An 11,391-nucleotide genomic window follows, 5' to 3' on the forward strand; every position below is an offset into this window, starting at 1 on the left:
CCAATTTATTTAACGCTGTTTTAGAGATAATAATCAGGACGTGGGACGAAGGAGTCAATGGGGTAAAGATGGGGAGAGAGAAAATATAGAACCGTCAACATAAAATGTCTGGCCTTTGCCGACGATATAGCCATCATTACAAATGACAGGAAAGAAGCCAGAGAAGCCCTAGAGATATTGCATGGAATCTCAGCCAGAACAGGACTACAAATATCATATGAAAACACACAGTACGTGGACATACAGAAGCCCATTGATAACAAAGTACGGAAAAATAACACAAGTAGAAAGTTTCAAATACCTGGGAGAGATTATACAGAAAACAGGACTGAATTCAACAGCCAATGAAGAAAGGGCTACAAAACTACAAAAAGCATACAGACTTACATGGAACCATTACAATAAAAGAAATATTTCCATCAATGCCAAATTAAGACATTACAAAACAGTAGTCTTACCTGAGGCCTTGTATGCCTCAGAAACAACAGTAATCAGAGGAAGAACTAAAATCAAGGAAATGGAAAAGCAAGAGAGGAAAATTCTGAGAAAGATCGATGGGCCAGTTCAGAGACAGGAGATCTGGATAAAGAGACCAACAAAGGAATTGTACAAACAGGCAGAGACAATTACAGACAATATCAGAAAAAGAAGGGCAAAATTCTATGGGCACATTCATAGGATGAATGAAAATAGGCTGACCAAGAAGATTTTTAACATAGTGGTGACGAATAAGGTGAAAACTAACTGGGTAAAGGAAACCATGGAAGACCTCAAAAATCTAAACATCTCCACAGAAGAAATATCAAACAGAGGAAAATAGAAAGAAAAAACCAACAGACAGAAATTCTAAGAAACACCAAAAGAGAAGAAGGCAGGAAAGAAGTGGACAGAAGAGAGGAAGAAGAAACACAGTGAATTTATGAGAGGTTTTTGGGAAGAGAAAAGAAAGAGACAGAAAAAAGTGTCATGAATTTGGAATGTACCAATTTATGTACCATATTGTCATTGTGAATATTGATTGTGTTTTAACGCTCTCCTCAATGGGGAATTAACGATAATAATAATAATAATAATAATAATAATAATAATATATACTTTTACACACACACAAATCGGTTGGTTCTACTGACAAATTCATCAGTGGAGTAGAAGGAGCTGGCCCTGGCCACCAATAAATCCTATAGGTTTCTCTTAAACTGAATTTTATTGGTTGTTAAGCTTTTTATGGCTGCTGGCAAGTTATTGAAAATGTATGTTCCTGAATAATGTACACATTTTTGTACAAGAGTAAGTGACTTTAAATCCTTGTGAAGATTATTCTCATTTCTGGTATTGACTCCATGAATTGAGCTGTTAGTTTGAAAAAGCAAATTTCTTTAAGGAATAAATATATTGGGAAGCAATAGTTAGTATCCCTAGTTCCCTAAACAGGCTCCTACAGGATGTTTTTGAGTTAACACCACATATAACTCTTACTGCACGTTTTTGTGCCCAGAAAATTTTAGCTTGGCTTGATGAATTACCCCAAAGATAATCCCATAAGACATTATGGAATGAAAGTAAGCGTAGCATGCCAGCTTTTTCATTTTTATATCCCCAACATCTGACACAATTAACATTGCAAACAGAGATTTGTTAAGTCACTTCAGCAGTTCTATGGTGTGCTCCTCCCAGTTGAATTTATTGTCAATCTGTAATCCCAAGAATTTAACACTGTCCACTTCTTTCATCTACTTGTCATCGTATGTCGTAACCCGTGATTAATTATGTTAGCGATAAATAAGGCTTGCTTCCCAGGCTACAGGCAAGCTACAGCCGTACACTGAGGGTACCTTGTATTAATTAGGCTAATGCCTACCTAGTGGTAAGGGGCAAACCCTTGCTAAGAATTAAGACATAAATTAAGCTACAGCTCGTGTCGGTAGAATAGAAGAGTTAGTACTCGTTAGTTATAAGTCATAAGACTTCATAAGCGCCCGCATCTCGTGGTCGTGCGGTAGCGTTCTCGCTTCCCACGCCCGGGTTCCCGGGTTCGATTACCGGCGGGGTTAGGGATTTTCTCTGCCTCGTGATGTCTGGGTGTTGTGTGATGTCCTTAGGTTAGTTAGGTTTAAGTAGTTCTAAGTTCTAGGGGACTGATGACCTAAGATGTTAAGTGCCATAGTGCTCAGAGCCATTTGAAACTTCATAAGGGCTAATGCCTTACTTTAAGTGACGTTATAGTCATCATGTCTAGATCGATTCAAAGCGCACTATATAAGTACAGTAGTTTGGGTGTAGTTCAATGAGTGGCCACTAGCCTGTCCGTCCTAGAAATTATCGCTGCTAGATTGAGGTATAGCGGTATGTGTTGCATATGTAACTAATCTTGCTACCTGTGTAGTGAGTGTTCCAACGCCGCGAGTCATGGTGCCCTTCACAGCTGATCCCTAGACTTCACCCATAAAAGAGTTGTTTACGGGACATTAGGGAGTATACCGCTCGTCCAAGAATTATTGACTGTAAATGTTGTCTTTATGTGGCATCATCTAAAAGCGAATTTTAAGCATGTTTCATTATTATTATTGTTATAAAAAACTTCTTTGGCTTTGATAATTTTTAACATCACTCAATAATGTGCCTTACACGTCTTTTATATACTGAGGTGTCAAGCCAGAAGATAGTTCATAATATAGTGACGGACCTCATTTTGCCCGGCTTAGTGCAGCAAGTCGAAGTGGTATGGGAGTGAACAAGTCGTTTGAAGTGCCCTGCAGAAATACTGATTGAGACATGCTGCCTCCGTAGCTATCCATAGTTGCAAAAGTTTGCCAGTGCAGGATTTTGTGCACGAATTGACTTCCCGATTATGTCCCATAAATTTCCGGTGTGAGTTACGTCGGGCGGTGCGGATCATTCGCTCGAAATGTCCAGAACGTTCTTCAAACCAATGGCGAACAGTCGCGGGCTGGTGATATGACATTGTTCTTTGGGTCTGTGAATGGCTGCATATGATCTCCAAGTACCTAAACATAACTATTTTCAGTCAGTGATATGTTCAGTTGCACCAAAGGACCCAGTTCATTACATGTAAACATACCAAATAACTTTATGAACCACCACCATCTTGCAGAGTGCCTGTTTGACAACTTGGGTGAGTGGTTTCGTGAGGTCTGCACCACACTCCAACACTTCCATCAGTTCTTACCAACTGAAATCTAGACTCATCTGACCATGCAATGGTTTTCAAGTTGTCTAAGGTCCAACTGATATGACCACGAGGCCAGGAGAGACACTTCAGACGATATTGTGCTCTTAGAAAAGAAACTAGCTTTGGTCGTCTGCTGCCAGAGCCCATTAACGACAAATTTTGCCACACTGTCCTAATGGGTATGCTCATCGTACTTCCTACACTGATTTCTTCCTACACTGATTTCCGCGGATACCTTACGCTGTGTTGCTTGTCTCTTAGCATTAACAACAGTACGCAAAAGCCGCTACTCTCGGTCATCAAGTGAAGGCTGAAACGTCCCCTTAGAACTATTTATACACGACTGTGCCTAATCTGACACACAATAGTTTTTAGCGCAACGCAATCTGACTTTCAAAAATCCCTACGAAAGAATGGCTCTGACTAACATTAACCTATACGTTTCATAAATCACTTACCTCACAAAAATCTTCGTTACTCAAGCTACTGCAATACAGCGAGCACCACTACGGCCAGCTAAATAAAAGATTCAAACTACGGAAGGCACTATCTACTGATAGGCATAGTTAGCAAATGAAAGATTTTAATAGAGAAAAAACAATGTATTTACCTCACTAGTCATAATATATATAGCAGTTCATGACACCAATTCTTACAAATTTCAAAACTCCGCCATCTCTCTCCCCACGTCCACCACTGCTGGCGGCTCACCTCCAACTGCCCAACGCTACGCGCTGTTAGCATCCAGCTGCCTCTGCTCAACACTACAATGGCAGACAACAATGCAACCTAAACACACACTGCGCACAGCAATGCTATAACTTATACCTAAACATGACAAACCCACAAGCAGAAAAAATAGCACACTAAAGACAACAATGCAGATAAAATATTTTCACAGGTTGAGAGTTTGCGTTGCAAATGTGTAGAAAATAAAATCCTATAAATATAATAGTGTCCAAAAAATTTTCGCCACCATAGTGATACATTCACGCATATACACACATTTCATAACTCTTAAAGTACGATTCTTGGTTTCCAACATCCTTTTTCACAAACCAGAGTCCCTATCCACTACTCATTATTCCTTACCTTATTACACATATGTATATTCGTCGACACTTCTTCAATATGTCATCATAACAGATACGTTGCATAACCAAATAACTCATATAGCATCAGCTTAAGCATACTTCAGCAGCACAATTCACATCGTCGTCGTAATAATAACATCATAACACCTCAGTCAACTCTCTAAATCGTCGTAGCTTCCTCCAATAATTTCAAAACCTAATAAAAATTCTCTGCTCATGTCAAAAGTGTCAACTACCTCAAACGTACTTTAAACATCATGATCCCATACCAAATACATCATTCAAAGCTCTCACAGCATCACAATGGTTCCGAAAAAAATATGAAGGGTTCACACAGTACAGACTAAATACAATTTCATAAGTGTGAAATTATCCATCTGTGTAATTACGTAAACATCTGTCACTGATGTAGTAAAAAAAAGTTTGTCTCTCAGTTAAATTATCAGATAGCTGTGTAATTTATGTTTTAGAGAAATATGGTACCGATGTGTAAAGTTGTATAAGTAAATACCATATTAGCTTGCCAAACACATGGTACACAAAGTAAGCTTGTACCCCCCCGAGGATTAATGTGATTATATCCTCAGCTGTTACAGATTACAGCAATGGAATGAAATGTATCACCGAAAACCTTTGTATCATTGTACTTCAAACATCTTTAAAAATAAATGTTTTAAGTACAAAATTAATCACTCAAATACGTGTACTGTAGCGATAAACTGTGCGTCTTGTTGTAAGATAATTATGTGGAAGTGTCGTAGTTATCGTCCTCTGTAAGCAAAGTTCTGCTGAAGTCAATGTACTTACCTCGTAATAAAGGAAGTGAATTGCTTTGCGTATAAATATCTTAGTTATTACGCTTATTGCCGTGATGAAGACAGTACTATGCTGTAACGTATTGCTGTGCTATGAAAAGGCTGTCTAATTGTAGCTATACCACAAAAGGTACCACTAAAACATGTTTTACTTTCCAGAATAATTCAGAAAAACTGTGCAGATATAAAACAGATACACCGCAAAAGCACAATGTAAATTGTGTCACACATTAGTAGCGTCGTGATATAATCGTGTAGCTATCAAAGAAACCAAACGCTAAGTCATCTTTAATCTCACAGAAAGTACTTCAAATAAAGAATGTCTTTTCAACTGAACCAAAATGTTGCATTAAAACCTCATTAACAGTATATGTTCTAAGTATGTAAGCCTTATAGTCGTTACGTAATCGTGCAACTAACAAGCAAGAATGTACAAATAGCAACACTGTGTCATTTGTTCACTATAACAATACATTCGTAATTTCCGTTTAAAAATGTTCCCTAATGTCTTCCATTTTAACGTAATTACTAGCTACGGCAGCTGCGTCGTCAGTTTCATAAGTACGTTTTGTGGCTGCCAGCGGTATGAGTCATTGCCTATTGTGTCTTTGTTGGCGCGCGTCGTTATTGGGATTTGAAGACCTAACTTCTACAAATTCACCTTGTCGATAGGGCCCTGCTCTGTTTGAATCCCGCCAGTTCTGCTGCAATTCAGGTCTGTCGTTACGATCATATCGTCTGTCATCATGTCGGTAGATTCCATAGTTTCTTTCTTGTCGGTCACGTGGTGGAGAATTTCTCCCTGAATCGTAACTGCGCGCTGGACCGTTGCGTCATAAGTTATTCTGTCTCCCTTGATAATAATTATTTTGGTTTCCATATCGTCTGTTTCTCTGATTGTCTCTGTGATAGTCATTACTACGGAAATGCGATCTTTCTCTGTAACTATTATTACTCCGCCAGTGGTTGTCATTTGGGTGGTGTCTGTTTTGGTCACGATTTGCGTTGTAAGAATAGACTTGTCGTGTCCAGTTATTGTTTCTGTCGTCACGGAATTGTGACAGATGTGAACTGTAGTGATTGTTTTCCTGTTTTCGCATTCCCGCGACTGTCTGTGTCAATTTCTAATTCTTGTAAGTGTCCCTGAAAAGCTTCAATGTCGTCTTTGCAACGCCCTGCCAAAATAATCTGTCGTAAATGTTCAGGTAATTTGATTAAGCAAATGCGGATGAGTTCTGACGGGCTGTATGGGTTTGACAGGTACTGATTCTTGTGCAACATGTCTTCAAAATATTTGACAAGACTGGAAAATTCAGATTGTTCGAAATGTTTCATCATTATGATGCTATGTTTTACTCGGTCTTGGGTGGCTTGGGACCAATATGCTGAGAGGAAGGCATGGCAAAATTCTCCTTCACTGTGACAATCGTGAATGACCGATCGCATTCTTACAGCTGGTTCATTCTCCAAGTAGCCACACATAAATTCTAATCTGTGCTCTAATGACCAGTTGGGAGGAAAACAATGAGATAATTGATGGAGCCACGCTTGTGGATGAATGTCGTTGCCAGAATTCTTAAATGTTTTGAATTTACGTGCAGTAATGAACAGCTTATAGTCAAAATCATCGTGTCGGCGGGTAGCATATCGTTCATTGTTACGTCGTGTCGGCAGTTCCATCTCAAAATTCGGTGCACCTTGCCAATTTCTTTCACAATTTCCGAAATGCCCTGTGTTATTATTTTGTGGCTTTTCCGTATTTCTAAGTCCCTCTTCCCGTGTTGGAGCGCGACTGTCCTCTGAAATACGTAATTCTTGTAGTACCTGTGTCAGCTGATCTTGTACTTCCCGGATTTCTCTTTGGTGTTGTTTATTAATTTGATTCTGATTTTGTTTGAATTTACTAATTTGTTCGCACTCTTCTGTATCATTCAGATCATCATCTAACTTTGTAGATAAGTTAGTGAACTGATCTGAAAGTTCGGCTACTTTCTCCGATAGTGAACACATTTCCTCAGTGTGTTTTTCTGAACCAAGTTTCAGAGTGTCCATTTGTGTTGAAATCGAATCTACTGTGACCTTTAAGTATTCCTGAGTTCTTGCAAGTTGCATGATGCAACTGAGTCCATTTTAGCTTGCAAGGTGTCGTGATTTTCACGAACAACAGTTTGCAATTCTTTTATGGCTGCTTCGTGATTCTGTAATGCGTTTTCATGCCGCGCAAAACAAGGTTGAAAATGCTCACAAATTTGTGTTTTTACGTCATTACAGATTTTTTGACATTTCGATTCAATGTTATGTAACTCAGTAGTTAAATCTTCACGTGTTTGTTCAAGTGTGGTGTCTAACTTCCGAAGATTTTGTTCCATTGTGTCTAACTTTTGAAGCTTTTGCTGTGTTTGTCTCTGATTTTGTTCCATTGTGTCTAACTTTTGAAGATTTTGTCCCATTTGTTTCTGATTTTGTTCAAGCGTTGTGTCTAACTTTTGTAGCCTTTGTCCCATTTGTTGCATTAACTGTAATAACAGTGCACTGGTGTCTGAAACATGTTCCTCAGCGCTTATTGGCAGTGCATTTGAACCGGCAATATTCGCATTTTGAAAAGCAGAAAATGTGTCTTGATTTATTTGAGAAAACGGCGAGGACGCAAAATCTGAATCTACAGTATTTGCAAGATTGTGTCCTGTCATTTCGGAATCCTGAGGCGAGCTGTTGCCGACCGATCGATCGATAATGCTTCCCTGTTCACTAATTGTTTCATTGCCTACACCATTATTTGCAACCCGCTCCATTTCCCTATGCACAATTACCAAATTACTACTTTGAACATCAGTTAATTCATTCCTTTCAGATTACGCTGATACTATAGCTCCCTACTTAGCACTCATATACAACCGCTCGCTCACCGATATATCTGTACCTACAGATTGGAAAATTGCGCAGGTCGCACCAGTGTTCAAGAAGGGTAGTAGGAGTAATCCATTTAACTACAGACCTATATCGTTGACGTCGGTTTGCAGTAGGGTTTTGGAGCATATACTGTATTCAAACATTATGAATCACCTCGAAGGGAACGATCTATTGACACGTAATCAGCACGGCTTCAGAAAACATCGCTCTTGTGCAACGCAGCTAGCTCTTTATTCGCACGAAGTAATGGCCGCTATCGACAGGGGATCTCAAGTTGATTCTGTATTTCTAGATTTCCGGAAAGCGACTTCTAATCAAGCTGCGGAGCTATGGGGTATCGTCTCAGTTGTGCGACTGGATTCATGATTTCCTGTCAGGAAGGTCGCAGTTCGTAGTAATAGACGGCAAATCATCGAGTAAAACTGAAGTGATATCAGGTGTTCCCCAGGGAAGCGTCCTGGGACCTCTGCTGTTCCTGATCTATATAAATGACCTGGGTGACAATCTGAGCAGTTCTCTTAGACTGTTCGCAGATGATGCTGTAATTTACCGTCTAGTAACGTCATCCGAAAACCAGTATCAGTTGCAAAGCGATTTAGAAAAGATTGCTGTATGGTGTGGCAGGTGGCAGTTGACGCTAAATAACGAAAGGTGTGAGGTGATCCACATGAGTTCCAAAAGAAATCCGTTGGAATTACTCGAAAAATAGTACAATTCTCAAGGCTGTCAATTCAACTAAGTACCTGGGAGTTAAAATTACGAACAACTTCAGTTGGAAGGACCACATAGATAATATTGTCGGGAAGGCGAGCCAAAGGTTGTGTTTCATTCGCAGGACACTTAGAAGATGCAACAAGTCCACTAAAGAGACAGCTTACACTACACTCGTTCGTCCTCTGTTAGAATATTGCTGCGCGGTGTGGGATCCTTACCAGGTGGGATTGACGGAGGACATCGAAAGGCTGCAAAAAAGGGCAGCTCGTTTTGTATTATCACGTTATAGGGGAGAGAGTGTGGCAGATATGATACACGAGTTGGGATGGAAGTCATTACAGCATAGACGTTTTTCGTCGCGGCGAGACCTTTTTACGAAATTTCAGTCACCAACTTTCTCTTCCGATTGCGAAAATATTTTGTTGAGCCCAACCTACATAGGTAGGAATGATCATCAAAATAAAATAAGAGAAATCAGAGCTCGAACAGAAAGGTTTAGGTGTTCGTTTTTCCCGCTCGCTGTTCGGGAGTGGAATAGTAGAGAGATAGTATGATTGTGGTTCGATGAACCCTCTGCCAAGCACTTAAATGTGAATTGCAGAGTAGTCATGTAGATGTAGATGTAGATGTACATGGTGGCGCTAACACACTGCTTTCGTCTTCACTGTCATTTCTCAGTTTACTTTGGAGCCTAGTATTACGTTTTTCACACGCCATTATTGTCACAATTTTTCACACGACAACACAGAAAAACACAATTTGAAGAACAAAAATAAGAGAACACATTAACATAGCACTGAAAATAATATCTAGTTAATTGCAAGCGCAGCTGTGAAATACTTCGTGCAAAACTACATGCATTCACGACTATTTTACTGTACAACAATGAAAGACTACAACTACAAAGGAAATTCTCTCTATGATTACGCGCTAGCAATAAAAAAATCTACATTAATTACACAAACTACAAGAAAAAATCAGAAGATTCCATTGAGGTATCCTTGGCTAAGGGTCGACATATGAAACGTCCCCTTAGAACTATTTATACACGACTGTGCTTAAACTGACACACAATAGTTTTTAGCGCAACGCAATCTGACTTCCAAAAATCCCTATGAAAGAATGGCCCTGACTAACATTAACCTATACGTTTCATAAATCACTTACCTCACAAAAATCTTCGTTACTCAAGCTACTGCAATACAGCGAGCACCACTACTGCCAGCTAAATAAAAGATTCAAACTACGGAAGGCTCTATCTACTGATAGGCATAGTTAGCAAATGAAAGATTTTAATAGAGAAAAAACAATGTATTTACCTCACTAGTCATAATATATATAGCAGTTCATGACACCAATTCTTACAAATTTCAAAACTCCGCCATCTCTCTCCCCACGTCCACCACTGCTGGCGGCTCACCTCCAACTGCCCAACGCTACGCGCTGTTAGCATCCAGCTGCCTCTGCTCAACACTACAATGGCAGACAACAATGCAACCTAAACACACACTGCGCACAGCACAGCCAGTGATTTTTCATACCGAGCGCTAAGCGGCGTTACCAATAAGAAAACCTAAACAGCCTACTTACAAGGCCATCGACTGCTGCGTTGTCCGTGGTGAGAGATAACGCCTGAAATTTAGTATTTTCGGCACACTATTGGCACTGTGAATCTCGGAACAAAATTTCCTAACAATTTCCGAAATGGACTGTCCCATGCTTCTAGCTCCAACTACCATTCCGCATTCAAAGTCTGTTAATTCCCGTTGTACGGCGATAGTCACATGTGAAACGTGTGAGTAGTAAAGGCAGATCCATCAATTCGTTGACCTCTGGTATGGTGATGTCTAAGAAATGATGCAGAATCAACAACAAACATAATTTTGGGATTTTCAGGAAACCTGCAGCCACATGTACAATCAACTCCTACCACCCCCAAGCGCACACACTCTGAAGTTTGATACATGCTTCACAGGCTCAACAAAACTCCACTGGACAAACTCAGCTACACACAGGAACTAAACACAATACACCAGATAGTGAGAGGGAATGGATACAACACACAAATGATAGACAAATTGGACAACAAATTTTTTTACAAAAATTAAAAGAGAACAAACGATGAACAAATCACGAGCCAAAACAGAGAACCAAGTACACAAACTCCAGACAAACACAGGGAACCAGGAGCACCCTACAAAGTCTATAGCATGGCACATACTAAATGTCCACAGCGTGCGAAACATACTGAAGAAATTAGGGCTACAAATATCATTCCGCACAAATAACACAGTACAGAAAAATCTAAGCAAGAAGAACATCTCTGCAGACATATTCTCCAAACCCGGAACGTATCAGTTAACCTGTTGTTCATGCCAGTCAGTCTACATAGGCGAAACATGCAGAAATTTCAAAACGAGGTACTCTGAACACCTCAGACCCCTAAGAAGTGATGGTACACATTCAAAAAACATGGAACTGATCTTAAGATCCTCAGAGAAAGCAACAGTCTCCATAAAAACTCACATTAGACGAGAACTACCACATACGAAAAGCAATAATACAAGGAAAGAGTCCTGAATGAAAATACAACACTGTACAACAAAACACTGTTTGGAACACTTAATGAACTACACAGAGGCAGTTCCCCACATAAAACATAACACCC

The sequence above is a fragment of the Schistocerca gregaria genome, chromosome 7 (assembly GCF_023897955.1).
Source record: "Schistocerca gregaria isolate iqSchGreg1 chromosome 7, iqSchGreg1.2, whole genome shotgun sequence".
In the NCBI taxonomy this organism is placed as follows: domain Eukaryota; kingdom Metazoa; phylum Arthropoda; class Insecta; order Orthoptera; family Acrididae; genus Schistocerca; species Schistocerca gregaria.